The 16,776-nt window shown below is 37.7% G+C and overlaps 1 protein-coding gene across 1 annotated transcript in view; it reads right to left on the reverse strand.

The window, feature by feature from the left end:
- Positions 1 to 14,555, reverse strand: part of LOC150089808 (uncharacterized) — a 32,550-nt gene extending 17,995 nt beyond the window's left edge. Inside the window, exon 1 of the mRNA XM_090368829.1 lies at positions 14,537 to 14,555. The gene's annotated coding sequence lies outside the window, so the exon portion shown is untranslated. The remainder of the gene's footprint in view (positions 1 to 14,536) is intronic.
- Between the last annotated feature and the right edge of the window lie 2,221 nt (positions 14,556 to 16,776).

Raw genomic sequence — 16,776 nt, forward strand, 5'->3', positions numbered from 1 at the left:
TAATAATCTTTAGGGGGAATATTCTTGACACCCTCTAGTTCTCAGGGATCTCCTCGTATCACTTACCAAGTAAATGTAATTAACAATAATTAATGTTGATTTATCAACTGATTTTATATATTTGCCTCCTTTTCCATATGAGCTTGGTACTATCAGATATGGGCCTAATATTATTACACTACCCAACATAATTTTTACCTTCAGAAAATCAATGTTTGTTTCTGGTCAAGTTTTATACGTGTGAATACGCTACCTATTTTGGACTTAAAATAAACCCTAGAAAATCCAAATCTATCATCTTCTCACCTAGAGCAGAAGCAGATCTTAATCCAGCAGCTTCTCTGCAGCCCTCTATTGCTGGGCATGTTCACGTCGCCACTCATTCCGTAAAATTCTTAGGGGTCGTAATGGACGAAAACCTAACGTATAAGGACAAATCCAGTAACTGTGTTCAAGAGCATTACGGGTTTTCTGGGGTATGAAACTTGATCTCTGTAGAGTGCACAACAAGGAAACAATGAGAAAATTTCTCCTCTACTATTTTAGTTCTATCATCAGTTATGGTATTGAAGTTTGGTCGGCTGCTCCTATGTCCAGTCTGAAGACACTCTGAGGTCTGGAATTCTGGGACCTAAAATGGGCCAACAATTGGGCTCACCTACACTATACAATATCAAAATCACAGCTCTGCATAAATCCCAGTTACACCCCAGCCCAAACCTGGTATATACGAAGAAGCTCACAATGACGCTTAATCTGTGCTCCGGTGCTCTCGACTTCGTGAATATCTGGGAAATCGTAGGGTGGAAAATCCCTGATAGACCCCTCAGAAACCGTCTAGTGCTCTGTTCTAACCTGCAGAATCTTCGACCTTTAAGCGGCACTTTCCAAACAGCATCATCGGCGCGCTGAACTCCGCAAACATTGATTTGGATGTGTGGTCCAGAGATTCTACCTACAGAAGGGAAAAGCGCAAATCCATAGTCAAGTGCATTCAGCATTCCTGCAATTGTCAGCAGAATAACTCCTAGTGAAAGTTTCCAGACTGTCTCAATGTGTTGCAGCTTGTTTATAATAACTTGAGGTCCTTGAAGTTGTCATAAACATTCTTTCAGATATGCCAGACAAGCTGTACTTGCCACCTGGGAGTCTAAAACGCTGATGGAACTGATATTCGGGTGACACTCAAGTCAAATAGACCCAATTTCAGCGAAGTCCGGACGGTCTGTAGCAGCCAAATCCTCTGCTTGCACCTTCACGATGGTGCGACTGTTAGTAATCTTGGGTATATTCCTCCATACCCAAGCAGATGGTCTGCGTGGCTAGCACAGTGGTATCGTCACCGCCCTCCCCACACCGGGTGGAAAAGGCCCGGGTTCGAATCCCGTCGATGACGCGAGGAACTTTAGTGGGCTTTTTTCACTCCGTGGCTGAGTTAGTCGGTCTCAGGCGTAGATAGCAAGGTTTTCTCCCTTAGAAAATGGGGTTTTTTCGTCCAGCAAAATAGGCAAATCGACCAGAGAACACACGCAATTTACAGACACGAATACGGGTTAATGTAATCATTTACGGGTAACCCTAATATAGTATTTTTTTTTATGCCCAAGTACATGGTGGGTGACCACCCAGGTGTGAACCAACGTAAGCAGGGTTCGAGGTGTGGCGCCCACACCACAGGGAGGAATGCCGCCCCTCTATATTACCAGGCAGTACTAGGTGGTAGATGACTCTCATCAACCGGTGCAATACCATTACTTTGCTTATTGGAGGCTTGAAGTGGTGGAACCCATGTTTAGTCTCTAGAGCTAAGTTCCGGTCAACCCTTCCCTATCTCTGCTATCATTCAGTATGATTGATGACTTTTGAGGTTATGATGAACATCGTGGCGAGATCCAATCTTCCTTACATTTCGAGGGTACAGCTCTAAAACGGTGTTCGCAGGCCGGCCGCTATTTAGTACACCGGACCGAACCTATTGGTAACTCTCTAGGAGGCTTCCGGATCAGCTAGTGTATAATCTTGCTACGTCTACTCTGCCATATAGTGACTGGAGGGAGTCCGAGTAGTGTGTATGCGAGAAGCATTGTCGAGGCCACGTTATGTCAAGGATCTGGGTATATTCTTACCATATGTACGCCATATCCAAAAATTTCATTACTTCATACAGCATGTCCCACTCACTTTTTCTTACTATTGAATACACCATGAATTGTTAAACTAATAGAGCAAGCTTATCTGCGAAAAGATCTAAACCTCCCAAGCACTTCTTAATTCATTTCACAAATATACGTGTGTCTCAATTATAATCTCAACGATGTCCATTTCCACTTACAGTCTGTCAAACCCCATGTACTTTTTCTGACAGAATCTCAGTTATCGGTTGATTCAACTACTACTCATCTCAGATGCCCAAATTATTCGTTGTATGATTCCTTTCGCCGCAAAGGCGGTACTTGTGCATATGTCCGTTCTGATATTCCCTGTCAGAGACTTGGCAATTTAGAATCTCCTCTCTTTGATCTTCTCTGGCTTAAAATCTCTCCACCTCATTGTGTCAAATTCATCTGTTGTCTCTACCGTTCTCCCAACTCCACTAATCACTTGGAGCTCTTTGACTTCCTCTCTTTGCAACTTGACTTTCTCCAGTCCAACTTTCCTAACAGTGAGGTAATTTTCCTTGGTGATTTTAATGTTCACAACTCCAGCTGGCTTCCATTTTCTAGTCACACCGACCCAGCTGGTCGAGATGCTGAGGCTTTTGCAATTGCTAATGATCTTGCACAGATTGTTCATTTACCCACACGAATACCGGACAATCCTAATCATACAGCCAATACACTTGATCTTTTTCTCACAAACAACCCTTCTAAGTACACAGTCGAAGTGAGAGGTCCTTTAGGCACCTCAGATCACAAATTGGTGATTGTCTCTTCTCCAATGGAACCTTTATCTCATGGCTATTCCCAACCTCGTGTTGTTTGGCATTACAAGAATGCAAAATGGGATGACCTGCGAGACTTCTTTTCTTCTTTTCCTTGGTCGGATTACTGTTTCAAAACTTCTGATGTCAACCTTTGCTCAGATCGTGTCAGTGAAATTATTCTTGCAGGAATATAATCCTTTATTCCACACCTTAAAATCTCGTCCTTTATCTAAACCTTGGTTTTCCAATAAATGTGCTAAGGCTGTTCAAGAGTAGAACGTTGATATCGTAATTGGCTTGTTTCTAATTCTCCAGTTTCATTTTCTGCGTACACCAAAGCTCGCAACAATTGTAAAGCAGTTATTAATCAATCCAAACTAGAGTTTGAACAGGCTAAGAGTAGAAAACTTGCTTCTTGCCCTAATGGTATACGAGCATTCTGGTCTCTTGCCAAAGCTATTGGCCGCAACTTTTGCCCATCTTTGCTCCCACCTCTATCCAAAAGATCCTTTATCCTTGGCTGAAGTGCAACAGAACCATCTGGCTCTGTTGCACTTCAGCCAAGGATAAAGCTGACCTGCTAACATCCCATTTTTCTTCCAAGTCCTGTATTAATGACCTTGGTAAAACACCTCCCACCATTCCCAACACGCTCTATTCAATGCCTCCTGTGGTCTTCCGTCAAAAGGATGTCAGAAGGATTTTGACGAATCTTGATGCTAAGAAAGCTCCAGGTCCCGATGGTATTTCTCCACTTGTTCTGAAAACCTGTGCTCCTGAACTTACTCCTATTCTTTGCCGCCTCTTTTCACTTTCTTATTCCAAAGGTGTTTTTCCTTCTGCTTGGAAATTCGCTCATATCCGGCCAGTTCCTAAAAAGGGTGACAAATCCCTCCCATCCAATTATCGTCCCATTGCAATTACTTCTACTCTTTCTAAAGTAATGGAGACATCAATTAACCACCAACTCTTAAACTACTTAGAAACCTTCCGTTTGATCAACGATCGCCAGTATGGATTCCTTCAGTGTCGATCCACTTCTGATATTCTGGCTTATGCTACCCATTTATGGACTAATTCAATGGAAAGGTTCGGTGAAACACAAGTAGTTGCTCTTGACATCTCAAAGGCTTTTGATCGTGTTTGGCATAAAGGTCTTCTAAACAAGTTTCCATCTTATGGTTTGCCAACTGTTTTTAGTAATTGGTTATCTAGTTTTCTCTCTGATCGCTCACTGTGGGTGATGGTAGATGGCTCTCTGTCTTCTAACCTCTCCACTAATGCCGGTGTCCCCCAAGATTCAGTTCTTTCCCCCACTCTTTTCCTCTTGTATATTAATGACCTTCTTCCATTGACTGGAAATCCTATCCATAGTTTTGCCGATGATATCACATTGAATTCCACTTTCCATTTTGAGAAACCTTGTCCTGCTCAATCAGCTTCAACTTTTCGAAAATCTGCTACCAATTCCTTAAATGGCAATCTTCAGGTAATTCTCCAGTGGGGCAAAGACAACTTAGTTGATTTCAACCCTTCTAAAACTCAGTCTTGTCTTATATCTCGCAAAAAGGATTCTTCTGCTCCTATGCTTATCTTTAGTGACACTCCGATTTCTATGCAAAATGATATATCTCTTTTGGGGATTACCCTGACTTCTAATCTCTCTTGGCACAAGCACATTACAAATATTGCTTCCTCTGCATCTAAAAAACTTGGTTTTCTCTTTCGCTCTCGGCGTTACTTTTCTTCCAAACAGCTGCTCACTCTGTATAAATCGCAAATCGGCCTGCCATGGAATATTGTTCCCACATCTGGGGTGGTGCCCCCAAAACCTCTCTCAGGCTTCTTGATTCCATTGACAAGAGGGCAGTTAGGTTAATTAATGATTCATCTTTAACTGAGCCGCTCCACTCGCTGTCTCATAGACGTACTGTTTTTGCTGCATGCCTCTGCTACAGATACTTCCATGGGCACTGTTCTTCTGAATTGGCTTCTATAATTCCCGCTCTCTCTTTCAAAACAGTCCGAACACGTGCCGCCACCAGCCAACATCCATTTACTGTCCAACTTCAAACTCACAGAACCAACTTTTCATCTTCCTCATTTATTCATTCAACTGCCGTTTTCTGGAATAACCTTCCTTCTTACGTATTCCTGAAAATTACAGTCTACAGAAGTTCAAGTCCAATGTCAATAAATATCTTCTTTCGTCTTCTCAACCTCCAACCAAAGCACGATACTAAGTACTATAGGTTCTAATACCTCTCGTGTTTGGGGTTTACATAAAAAAAAAAAAACTATAAAATCTATATAATGCAATATAGTCAATCAATTATAATAACTATAAAATCTATTTAATCCAATATTATCTGTGTATATTGCACTGTCTATGTATTTTATGTATTTGCTGTGTACTCACGTAGTTTTTAAATACTGAATGTAATGTGTCCAGTTAATTGTAAGATTCCTTTTGTTACCTGTAGCGGGAATCGTGTCCTAAATTTCTATGAATACAGACTTTTATTATTATTATTATTATTATTATTATAATCATTTTTCCGCTAGAGGGCAGAGGGTAAGCATGTCTACAGTATCAGTGCTCTTAGAGTAAATGGGAAATCGTTGCCATTTGTAAGTTGTTTAATTCTTTCTTTTGTTATTCATTTCGTGCAAGTGCATTAGCAGAAACATCTTGTGTTAACTACGGCAAAGATTTACAAACATGAATCAAAATATATGCAAAAAGTGCAACCTACCGCTGCACGTGGTAGAAGTGGTATGTCATGGCTGGAACAATGGGTATCATTTTCGATGCTCATTGAAAGAAGCAACCTATAAAGGGATGGCGAAGCAGAAGAAACAACAGTGGAGGTGTATATTGTGCAGGAGAGAAGTGAAATTGCCTATTCAGCACAACAATTTCACGATTTGCTGAATTCAATAGCTGTAACAAACAAAGATTTAGAAGTCACACAAATGCAGGCGAACACCCTAAATATAGAGGACGTACTAAGGAGACTATCCAGTAAAATCCATTTACTGGATTTACTAACAGAAATTGTACCGAAAAAGAACAAAATGGAAGACCTGAAGACACAAGTAGAAGATATAAAAGTCGATTCCATTTGTCTCAGAATTCTTTGACAAAATACAAAAAAGCATAAGCAAGCTGCAGGACTCCAAAGCAGTTATCAACAAAAGAATTGTCGATCTGGAAGCTTCATTCAAGCGAAATGAGGAAAATTCTAACTTACGGATTGACTCGATAGAACAACAGTTATTAGAAAATAATGTAGAAATAGTAGGATTACCTGGATTAGCACGCCGAAATCTAGATCTTGTTATTCAGCAGCTAGCGCTTACATTGAACTTACAGCACAATAAGGAAGTAGAGCACTACTACGTTCCTAACAATAAAAAAATAAACGATAAGCCTACTCTAATTGTGAAATTTGCAAATCATGTGGAAAAAGAAAAATGGATGAGAAAGGCAAAGGAAATTCGACTCACAGAAAATGATATTTTTCAGAACAACAGCGATATTCCAATCTTCATAAATGACCACTTAACAACTCGCCTCAAGAAATTGTTTTGGGAAACAAAACAATTAGTGAAAACTCACAATTACAAACTTTTATGATTAAAACATGGAAGAATTTACGTGAAGATGAATGAGCTTCAAGAGCCATAAGAATCTTGAGTTCAAAGGAACTGCAGTATATAAAATAGACTCCTTTATTGTGAATAATTGCAGTTCCTTTAAATCTGGTACTAAGGTAAAATTAAGACATCAGGTGTGCTTTTTGAGGAATCACAAATTGTCATTTCACCTTTACATTTTTTAAATAATCCAAATGTTCAAGCTCTTTTAATTGATAAAAAACATTTTTTTCTGGTAGCTTTAAGTATCAGGTAATTAATAAAAAATTGGTTTAACTTACAATATATAAATGCAATGAAAGAATATATCTCATGTATATTATTAACAGAGGTTAATATAAAAAATGATGAAATTGCTAATTATAAAATACAAGGCTATGACAAGGTCTATAAGTTGAGAGAGTTGAGAAGGGGTGGAGGAATAATAATATACTACAGAACATGCTATAAGGCAATACAAGCTTACCACTTGATTCAGTCTTGTGGAAACTGCTGTGTCAAATTATTAGAAGATCCACAAAACACATTCATGATTTGTGCTATCTATAGGCTACCAGCAGATTCTATAAACAGCTTTCTAATAGAATTAGATAACATAATTCTACAATGAGATGACATAGAAGCAGATCACACCTAAGGAGACTTCAATATCAATTTACTAATCGATGAAACAAAAAATGTAACACTCAGATACTCTGCAAACTTAAAACAGTTATGGATTTGAACATACCTTATTTGGAATAACTAGGCAACAAAGGATGATGGGGGATACAACAGTAAGCTCATTCTTAGATCACATTATAACAAACATAAAGTTGAAGTATGAAAATTCCTACATACTATTAAATCAACTTTCAGATCACAGAACGTGCATGCTAATAATACAAAGGGTACTAGGAAAGTTTTGCAATATGACGCAACAATGAATTACAGGAAGCTGCTTGTTGCTGCATGTTGAGACATGTTCATACGTGCATAGTATCCGCCGCGCCAAGTCGATGGGCTCAGTTATTCATTAGTAGTGAGAGTGTAAAGTGCTTGCGATGGCATCGTGGTCACGAAATGAGATAAGGACAGTTTTGGGGTATAATTTCGTGCGTGGTTTAACCATAGACCAGTGCTTAGAAGAAATGACTCTTGCACTAGATGATGATTGTCCACATCGTACAACGATATTCAGGTGGTATAGAGAATTCCACTCTGGAGGATTCTGAGAGCCCGGGAAGGCCACGAACGTCAGTTACTGAGGAAAACGTTACTGCTGTGAGGAAAATGCTTGACGAAAACAGGCGAGTGACCTACCAACAGATAGAGGATACTTTGGGCCTAAATGCACCAGCAATTCGTTCGATTCTGCAAGATCATTTGCACGTGAAGAAACTTTGTTCTCTCTGGGTGCCGCATCAACTGACTGAAGAGCAGATGACACGACGTGTGACTTGGTGCCGGGAGATGTTAAAAAAGTTTGATAAGGGACAATCTCGGTATGTGAACAACATCGTGACAGGTGACGAGACTTGGCTGTACTATTACGATCTGCCGACCAAGGCTCAAAACAAAGTTTGGGTCTTTGATGATGACGACACACCCGTAATTGTCAGAAAATCCCGATCTGTAAAGAAGAAAATGATAGCTGTATTTTTCAAATCGAGTGGAATTGTGGAACGTGTCGTTTTGGACACGCAGAAGACAGTCACAGCTAAGTGGTATACTGAACAATGCCTGCCTAAAGTCATTGGATCTATGAAGAACCTGCGGCCAAAGTCAAGAATGAACACCTGGTACCTCCATCACGATAATGCTGCAGCTCACCGCGCCAAAGCCTGCACCGAATATTTGACCACGACAGGACTGAAACTTCTCGAGCACCCTCCCTACAGTCCAGACCTTGCTCCCTGCGACTTTGCACTGTTCCCGCATGTGAAAATGAAGCTAAAAGGGAGGCGGTTTTCCAGTGATGAGGACCTTCTACGGGCTTGGGACAACGAGTGTGCTTTACTCCCTAGTGAAACTTGGCAGAACTGGTTTAAAGATTGGTTTCGGAGGATGGAGAGGTGTATTGAATGTAGAGGAAATTACTTTGAAAAAATTAAATAAACAAAGCTGTATTGCAAAACTTTCCTAGTACCCTTTGTAGATATGCAGTCAAAACAACATCCATGTGAAGATATAAAATTAACAAATGTTGCGAAGAAAAATTATTTATCAACAGGTAAACTGAAACAGAACATGGAAAACTTGTTAATACAAGAGTAAGCATCCTACACAACAAATGTAAAAGACTTTTCAAATAAGATAGTAGAAATGATAAATAAAATAAGGTTAAATACGGGAGAAAAGTAAATCACTCTGATTGCAACATAAATCCTAGGCGTATCAGGATTAAGCATAAGAAACCTTGGATGACAAAAGAAATAGAAGAATTAATGGTACAAAAAGATAAATACTTAAGGCAGTATAGAAATAGTCCATCAAAAATAGAACGTTATCATAATTATAAAACACTAAGAAAAAAATTGACAGGTATGATTAGAAAACAAAAAAACACTTATTACAATCAACTTTTTATGGATAAGCAGATAACTCAAAAGGAAAAATGGAACATTATAAATAACCTACTAAGTACAAGGGAAAAAAGCAAGGGGAAATCAAATTAAAACATTATTAGAACAGTCAATATGAGGTTCCAAATAGATTTGCCAAAGCTGTATTAGATCTCAGTAGATACAACATACACTATTGCCAAGACTGCTTTGCTCCAAAAGATAGTCCTCCTCAGATAGTGAACTCTTGTGTAGTCTTAGCTCCACAGTACACGGAACTTCTTAAGATCATGGAACAGTTAAAGAACAAGAAAACTTACGGACTGGACTGTACTGGACTGTATTACAGTAACCGAAGTAAAGAGAAATAAAGAACAGTTCTCTGTTCTCTTGATGGAGCTTATATCACGAATGTTAGAATCGGGAAATTATGCTCCAAATCTACTTTCCTTTAAAATACTCCCTATATATAAAAAAGGACATCCAGATGACTTTTGTAATTATAGACTAATTACAATTCAGTCGGTTATAAATAAAATAATAGAAAATTATACATTTTCCCATATAAGCAAATATTTATATGAGTATGGACTGTTAAACAACTTTCTATTCCCATATCAGAAGGGCAAGAGCACACAGACATTATTAGTAAGTTTAGTAGACTCTTTTAACTTACATTTAAACAACAATAACTTCATAATGATTTTATTTATAGATTTGACCAAAGCATATGACTTAATTAATATCCCAATCTTGAAACAGAAATTCCTGAAATATGGTACAAGGCGAAGAATCAATCAACACTTAACGTCTTATTTAACCAAAAGAAAAATAACAGTAGAAGTAGAGAATACAAAGGGAAACAATCTTATAAAATAAAGGGAGGAGTACCTCAGGGCACTCATGCAGGGCCAATCATGTTCAACATCTATAAAAATGACATATTCGAAGAAATAAAGAACTCCTTTTTAAAAATTTTTGCAGATGACATAATCTTATATACAATTGGAAAGAACCTGACAAAAATGGCAAAAGATTTACAGCAGGATGTAATAAATTTACAAAATTTGTTGCATGACAATAAATTAGCACTCAGCTTTGAAAAAACAAAATTTTTGGTAATTAGACCTCCTCATCAAACCCTGGACATTCATCCCTCTATTAAATTACATGAACATAAATGCCTACATGTTCAGGATTTCCAGAATTGCAAATGTCTAACAGTGGAAGAAGTTTCAAATCACTGTTACCTTGGGTTATGGATTGACTACAGTCTAAGTTGCGAAATGCATATAACAAACTTGTACAAAAAAATGAGATTTTACGTTTAATTTTTTTACTACATTAAAAATAAGTTAAACCTAAGAACAAACGTTACCTTATTTTATGCATTAGTGGACTCCCAACTCAATTATTTAGTAAATGTATGGGCACGTGCAAATATAACTGAAATTAAGGGTAATAAACAACTTAATGAATAGGATTCTGGAACTTTTAATGGGGACAAACTCTTGGAATGACCTGAACAAGAGAAGGCAATTTTTGTTGAAATATAAAATACTTTATCCAATTCAAAAACTGAAATTAAATTTATTCTTGAAGAATCTTAACACTATTTATGAAGAGTCGAATCTTCAAAGGAATGTATCGCATAACTTTAGGAATCCAAAAACAATTGTTTTGCCTCACCCTAGGGTACGAAATAGATTTGGAGATAGCACACATTGAACATAATAAATAACTTGTTGGCTAGTGTTGATTTCTGGCTCAGGAGAAGTTATTCTATCTCCAAGTTAAAATTCCTAATAAGATTTTTGATACTCAATGATACAGTAGGTTAGACCTGATATGCAGATCAATTACTTTCTCTGTTTGCAGTGCGGAATTTGTATTCTGTGTAATGACTTCATTATCTTTTCTGTTAGTTAACAAATCTGTATGCAAAAACTGTTGTAAAGGAAGAATTACAACTTGTTGTCAAGAAATTCACTTTTCTTAACAAGTTATTTTATTGTAAACAAATTCTCTTGATAAAATTGTATTGTATTGTATTATTATTATTATTATATAGAAAATAGAGAATTTAAAAAAATTTAAAATCAATCATAAAAATTTCCTATCATGTCTCAGTATTAAGATATAGACAGATAACCCGATTCTGTACAAAGATATCATTACTGTTTGAAATACAATTTTTAAACTTATTAACTTTTGGTTGGTTTTGTTTATTGGGCTAAAAGTTAAGCAAGTACAACATTACTGTTCTTGCAATATAGTATATTTCCACTTTGATGCACTTTTCCAGACAAGCCAGTATTTTTATTACACCATTCAACTGTTCCATTTATAGTGAATGATAAACTACGCTACAAGAATTCCCCTTCTGTTGAAATTTACCAATTGCTTTTACTGTTTTTAGGTTAATGCATTGATAAAATGGTGAAGACAAGCACAGAACTTGCATCAATCACCCAGACAACGTCTGCTATGTTTGTGGACACTTAACCACAAAAACTCAGAGGAAGAAAATATACAATGTCACAAAAGTTGCATATCCATTGTACTTCGGCTGCAAGGTTGGTGACCAAGAAAATAATTGGGCTCCACATATCTTTTGTATTACTTGTACAACGAACTTAATGCTGTGGTTATACTGAAAGCTGAGAGAACTACGTTTTGCTGTCCCTATGGTGTGGCGCATGTCCAAGAATCATTTCGACGACTGCTATTTCAAATGCATGACAAAAATAAAGGTATTTCCAAAAAGAGCAAGCACTGCTCAAATATCCAAATATCCCATCAGCAATGAGGCCAGTGCCACACGGTAAAGAACTGCTAGCATTTTTGCCATCAAAATCTTCAGTGATTAGAAGTAGTGATGAAGGTACAGAATACCCCCTTTGTAAGGCTCTCTATTATCCGTAGCCAAACTAAAAATTTTGGCTCCTCACACGAGATTGTCAAACATTCCCTGCCCGTACCAGTTAAAAACCTTACAATAGTAGCCGGGACCCCCCCCCCCCTACGGTCCTTAGGCCTCTTCCATCATGGCAAACCTGGCGGTACGGTAGTTTCGCCATATGTGTTATTATGTGAAACTTCCCTTAACAGATACCTGCGTAAAAGGAACACTTCTTCTTGTTGACTGACAGACTTGGGTCCCAGCTAGAAGGATTATACTCTGTTTTAACTTAAGTTGACACTACTGAGAAAGATGCTGAGTCTCCTCGCAAAAAAAATGGCGTAATGTATTAATATGCCTGCTTCCATCTACACCATGTCACCATCTGGTTTTGTTTCAATAAAATAAAAATATAAATTTAAAAATATATATCAATATTTTTGTCTGATTCATTTATTCATAATTATGTATGTATTCATAATATTTTGCCTAACCCTATTCTGGAACGGTTTCCAAAGTTTATTTCTGAGAAACAGAGATTTTTTAGATTGCAATGTTTGCGGTAAACCTTCACATGATGTCCGCCAGCATTGCAATCTAAAAAATCTTTGTTTCTCAGAAATAAACTTTCTCAGAAATCACAAGTCAGAATTTAAAACGGAGGGAAATATGATAATAGGATTTTGGAAAAAGTACGCCTACTGAACCACCTGCTGAAGGAGTGGAAAAACAGGGGAGCCGTTACCACCAAAGGAGAGATCACCCGCAAGTTTGTTTTTTTCCACAGACAGAGTATACCCTAAATCACCATCACGGTTCTTCCCTTGACTTCATACAACGTAATTAATAACAGGGCATGGCCCCTTCAATGCTAAGCCCGCTGGCTTCGGACTCACAGAAAACCCACATTGTACTTGTGAAGCGATAGAACACTGGAACCAACTTATGTTTGACTGTTCCATCTACGAAGACTTAAGATGTATTCTGATTACAAAAGTGAGATATCTTCCAAGAGACCAAGAATTTCTCCTCTATGAAACGGAAGAAGATTATAAAGCACTATCACGATTCGCCCAGGACCTCTTCGAGAGAAGAAGGGCGCAAATTGCCATACACTGAGGAAAAGAGAAAATGCCACCCGAGTATGGCCAAAGACAAAGCATATCACTAACCAGGACTTCTCCTCCTTGAAACGGAAAAAGATTTTATATACGAAAACTTGATGACTGGCTGCAAGCGCAACCTCAAAAAACTGAATTGCAAGGACAGGACTTGTCCCAAGAATGACCCACAATCCTAGAAGTTAATGTCTCTTCAGAACTAGAACTTAAACAGGAGACCTACCATGGACTTGACCTCATTGGAGCTCTGCTGCCAACGCCACAGGAGATCCTGTACCGTTCCACGGTACTTTCTTTCCACTTCCCTGGGGAGTGAAGGAGGTGGTTTCACTGTCTCTTCCCCTCCTCGCCCTCCTTTTCCTCCTGGTAGAACATGGGCCTGCCCCACTGACCACAGGGGTCATCTCCTCTATCGACCCCTTATTCCTATTTCCTCTCCCCAGCATCTAGTCTCTCCCGTACTCTGTTCACTTTCAGAGTGTAACACCCACACAGTCTAAATTTAAATTTAAAATTTTTACCTGGGATCGCCTCACCTATTGACTCCATATTTCTGATCCCCCCACTCTCCTCAGTCTCCTCCCCTACTCTGCCTAAACACCAGTGAACAACCCAAACAATGCCAAAATTTTAAAAAATTGCCAAATTTCCAACTGCATACATAAAAAACTCCTCTCGGTCTAACGTTTCAGCGACTACTTCCCAATACTATTAAATTATTATTTATTTTTTTGTAGGCCCTAGCCACTGAAATCTCAGGAAATTAGATGGCAGAACCTGCCAGAGTGAAAACATAAAATTACTTGGTACCTGGTCTGTCTCCACGAGGCATAGTATGGACACCCCAGGGGTCTAGTGGCTAAATGAACAGAAGAACAACGGTAGACAACACTAAACTTACAAAATCCATACACTTTTAAATCTCTCGCGTTCCCAGTAAACTGGAACACCTACAATGAAAGCAAAGCGGAGATGGGGGAAACCCCTGGTGCCGTTAGACACAAATACACTATACACTACCAGACTAATATACACTAGCCATGTGCTAACACTAACAATATACCAGAGCATTATTCACTACTAGTACAATACCAGAGCAACTCTCAACGATAAATCAGTCTAAAAAAACTCAATTCCGACTTATCTTTAGCGAAAATTTAGCATTAAGCAACCAGTAATTTTTCAAATTGACGAAACTATCAGTTTAATAATAAAACAATAATAATTTTAAGGACAAAAATGTATTTGCTACTCAAAAATATTTGCAAAGGAATAAACTAATTTTTAAAAGAAGGGAACTGCAACTTACGTGTTAGCCTTTCTCTGTAAGCTATTAGACTTTCCGAAAATCGAGACTTATAAGCTATGGACAAACTACAGAACTTACCTTTCTATACCGCGGTTCATTCTATGAACATGCAGGAAACGACACAAATAAAGCATCATTTTATGTAAATCTTTCATAACGAAATTACACCGCCTCTTGCGAAATTTATTCTGAATATTCAGAACAGACCCATCAGATCAGATTGCTTCCGGTGTGAGAAATAAACAGAACACATTCTGAATACGTAAGCTTCTCTATGCACTTCATATACGCGTTTGGAAATTATAATTCGTCGTTTACCGAAACGATATTACAAAATGAATGTTTTTAAATTGGACCATTTCTGAATGCATGACATCTGCATTCATTTCATAAATATTCTCTGCTTTTACAGCCGACCGGACTAGCCAGGTGGGTAAAGTGCCTACCTGGCAACTAGGCGGTCGCGGGTTCGAATCACTCCTCAGGCTTGGATCAGAGTAAAATGCAAAAACTTTGGAGGTGTATTACGGCCGCAGAAGCCGTGCGCTAACAAAAAAAAACTGCTTTTAAGTTTTGAATTAAAAGTGGCAGCTTTGACTTAGCCAAAACTAAAGCCACTCACTACGATCACTTATATAAGAATTCATTTTTATTAGGTCATCTCAAAATCGAAAACTTGAGAATTAATTTTAAAATGCAAAACCTGTATGTGAAGTTTCAATACTTATACTTTTAATACTTCAACTGAATTGAACGTGGAGTTATTAATCGCTATTCTGAATCTTTATAATTATCCGAAGTGCGTGCAATACTTTTCTATTTAAACTGGCCTCTCGTCTCCTAATGAGGTAAGGCAACATTTTTCAACATTTTTCAGACACGCAGCACTTTCATATTGGAGGTAGAGGCCGCAGACCAAGAAATAATCTTAAAAACTATACGTGGAAATATATTAATAACTAATTTTTAAATACAATGATATGTACTCACATTTAGCAAATGTTGTACACGTTAGTTTTTTATAGCCATACCTGTACTCCCATCGCTGTGTGAATGAGACTGTTGCCTACAGCAAAAAATATCATGTTTCATTTTCGATACTCGCGGACCACTTTCATAACTATAAGTGGTGATCGAATCACAATTTCGGAAACTCTTGTATAATGGATCCATTGCTGTATTAATGGCATCATGTAATATCTTTGAGATCATTGAACACCATAAATTAACTGCGTTTTTTTTTTCTAATTACAGTATACCAGCACTCTGTCAACTTGGATAGTTTGACTACAGTAAGCCCTTCTGTCCCCTATTTCTAATGCTCTGAGAGAATAAATAAGTTTAAGTGGTATGCGAGCCTCTCTAAAGCATTTTATTGTTAAATGGACCTTTGTGAAGGTATAACTTTCTTCCACTTTTTTCTTTACAATTCCCGAATGGGTCTTCACTCGAAGACTACTCTTAAACACAGTTTCATTTTGGTTTGCAGTTATCCAAAAGAAAGTTTAGATTTATCTCTCCTTCTGTGACAACAAGTTTTCTTGTGTTCCCATTTAGGATTCCAAGTGAGTCTTTCTTAAGAAGTTAAAATAAACGACAAATAGAAGGTTTTTTTTGCTTGAAAATACAAACATTGCATTTTTAATTCTCAATACGATGAACAACATATCGGCATTTTCATTATTTCCGTTTTGATTTCCTAAACTGGGGAAACTATTTACTCGGCTAAAAAAGAACTTGCTTCAGTAAAGAACTTTTCGGGATTCTAAAATATAACACAGGCTAGTGGTATTAGCTTCTACTTCTACTAACACTCTCCCAGCCAAGGCCCTCTCTAAGAAGTTTAGTATTTACACACCTAGCATGCCTTGTATCCTTTAAACTCTTTTCCTTTTCTTTTCATCTTTCTATTCTTCTTTCTTCCGTCACTTGAACTGTCAGTGCAATACGAGGGCGATTCGGACATTCTTACTTTTCTCATTCTTGCTATTTTCGCCTCCTTTATTTTTATTATCTTCCCTTACCCTACATTATTTCCCATTTCTATACCACTGACTGTTACATTTATTGGATTTTTATACATAAAATCACCTTTTTGTCTTTTTCAAAACATTTTTCAAAAACTTTTCGTTCTTTAGACAATTCAGAATTTGCATTTGCATTTTATACTTTTAAACCAAGTATATGAAAATTAGGCGCTTTTGCTTTAATTTGTTTTACTTTAAATTACATACAGTGTGTTGGGGCTACCTTACTTAGGTTTTTGGAGGCTTTTCCTTCCCCCTCCCCTTTTTTTGTTATATTTTAATCTTTCCTCC

The sequence above is a fragment of the Mastigoproctus giganteus genome, chromosome 2 (genome assembly GCF_048544385.1).
Source record: "Mastigoproctus giganteus isolate SK-2022 chromosome 2, ASM4854438v1, whole genome shotgun sequence".
Taxonomy (NCBI): Eukaryota; Metazoa; Arthropoda; class Arachnida; order Uropygi; family Thelyphonidae; genus Mastigoproctus; species Mastigoproctus giganteus.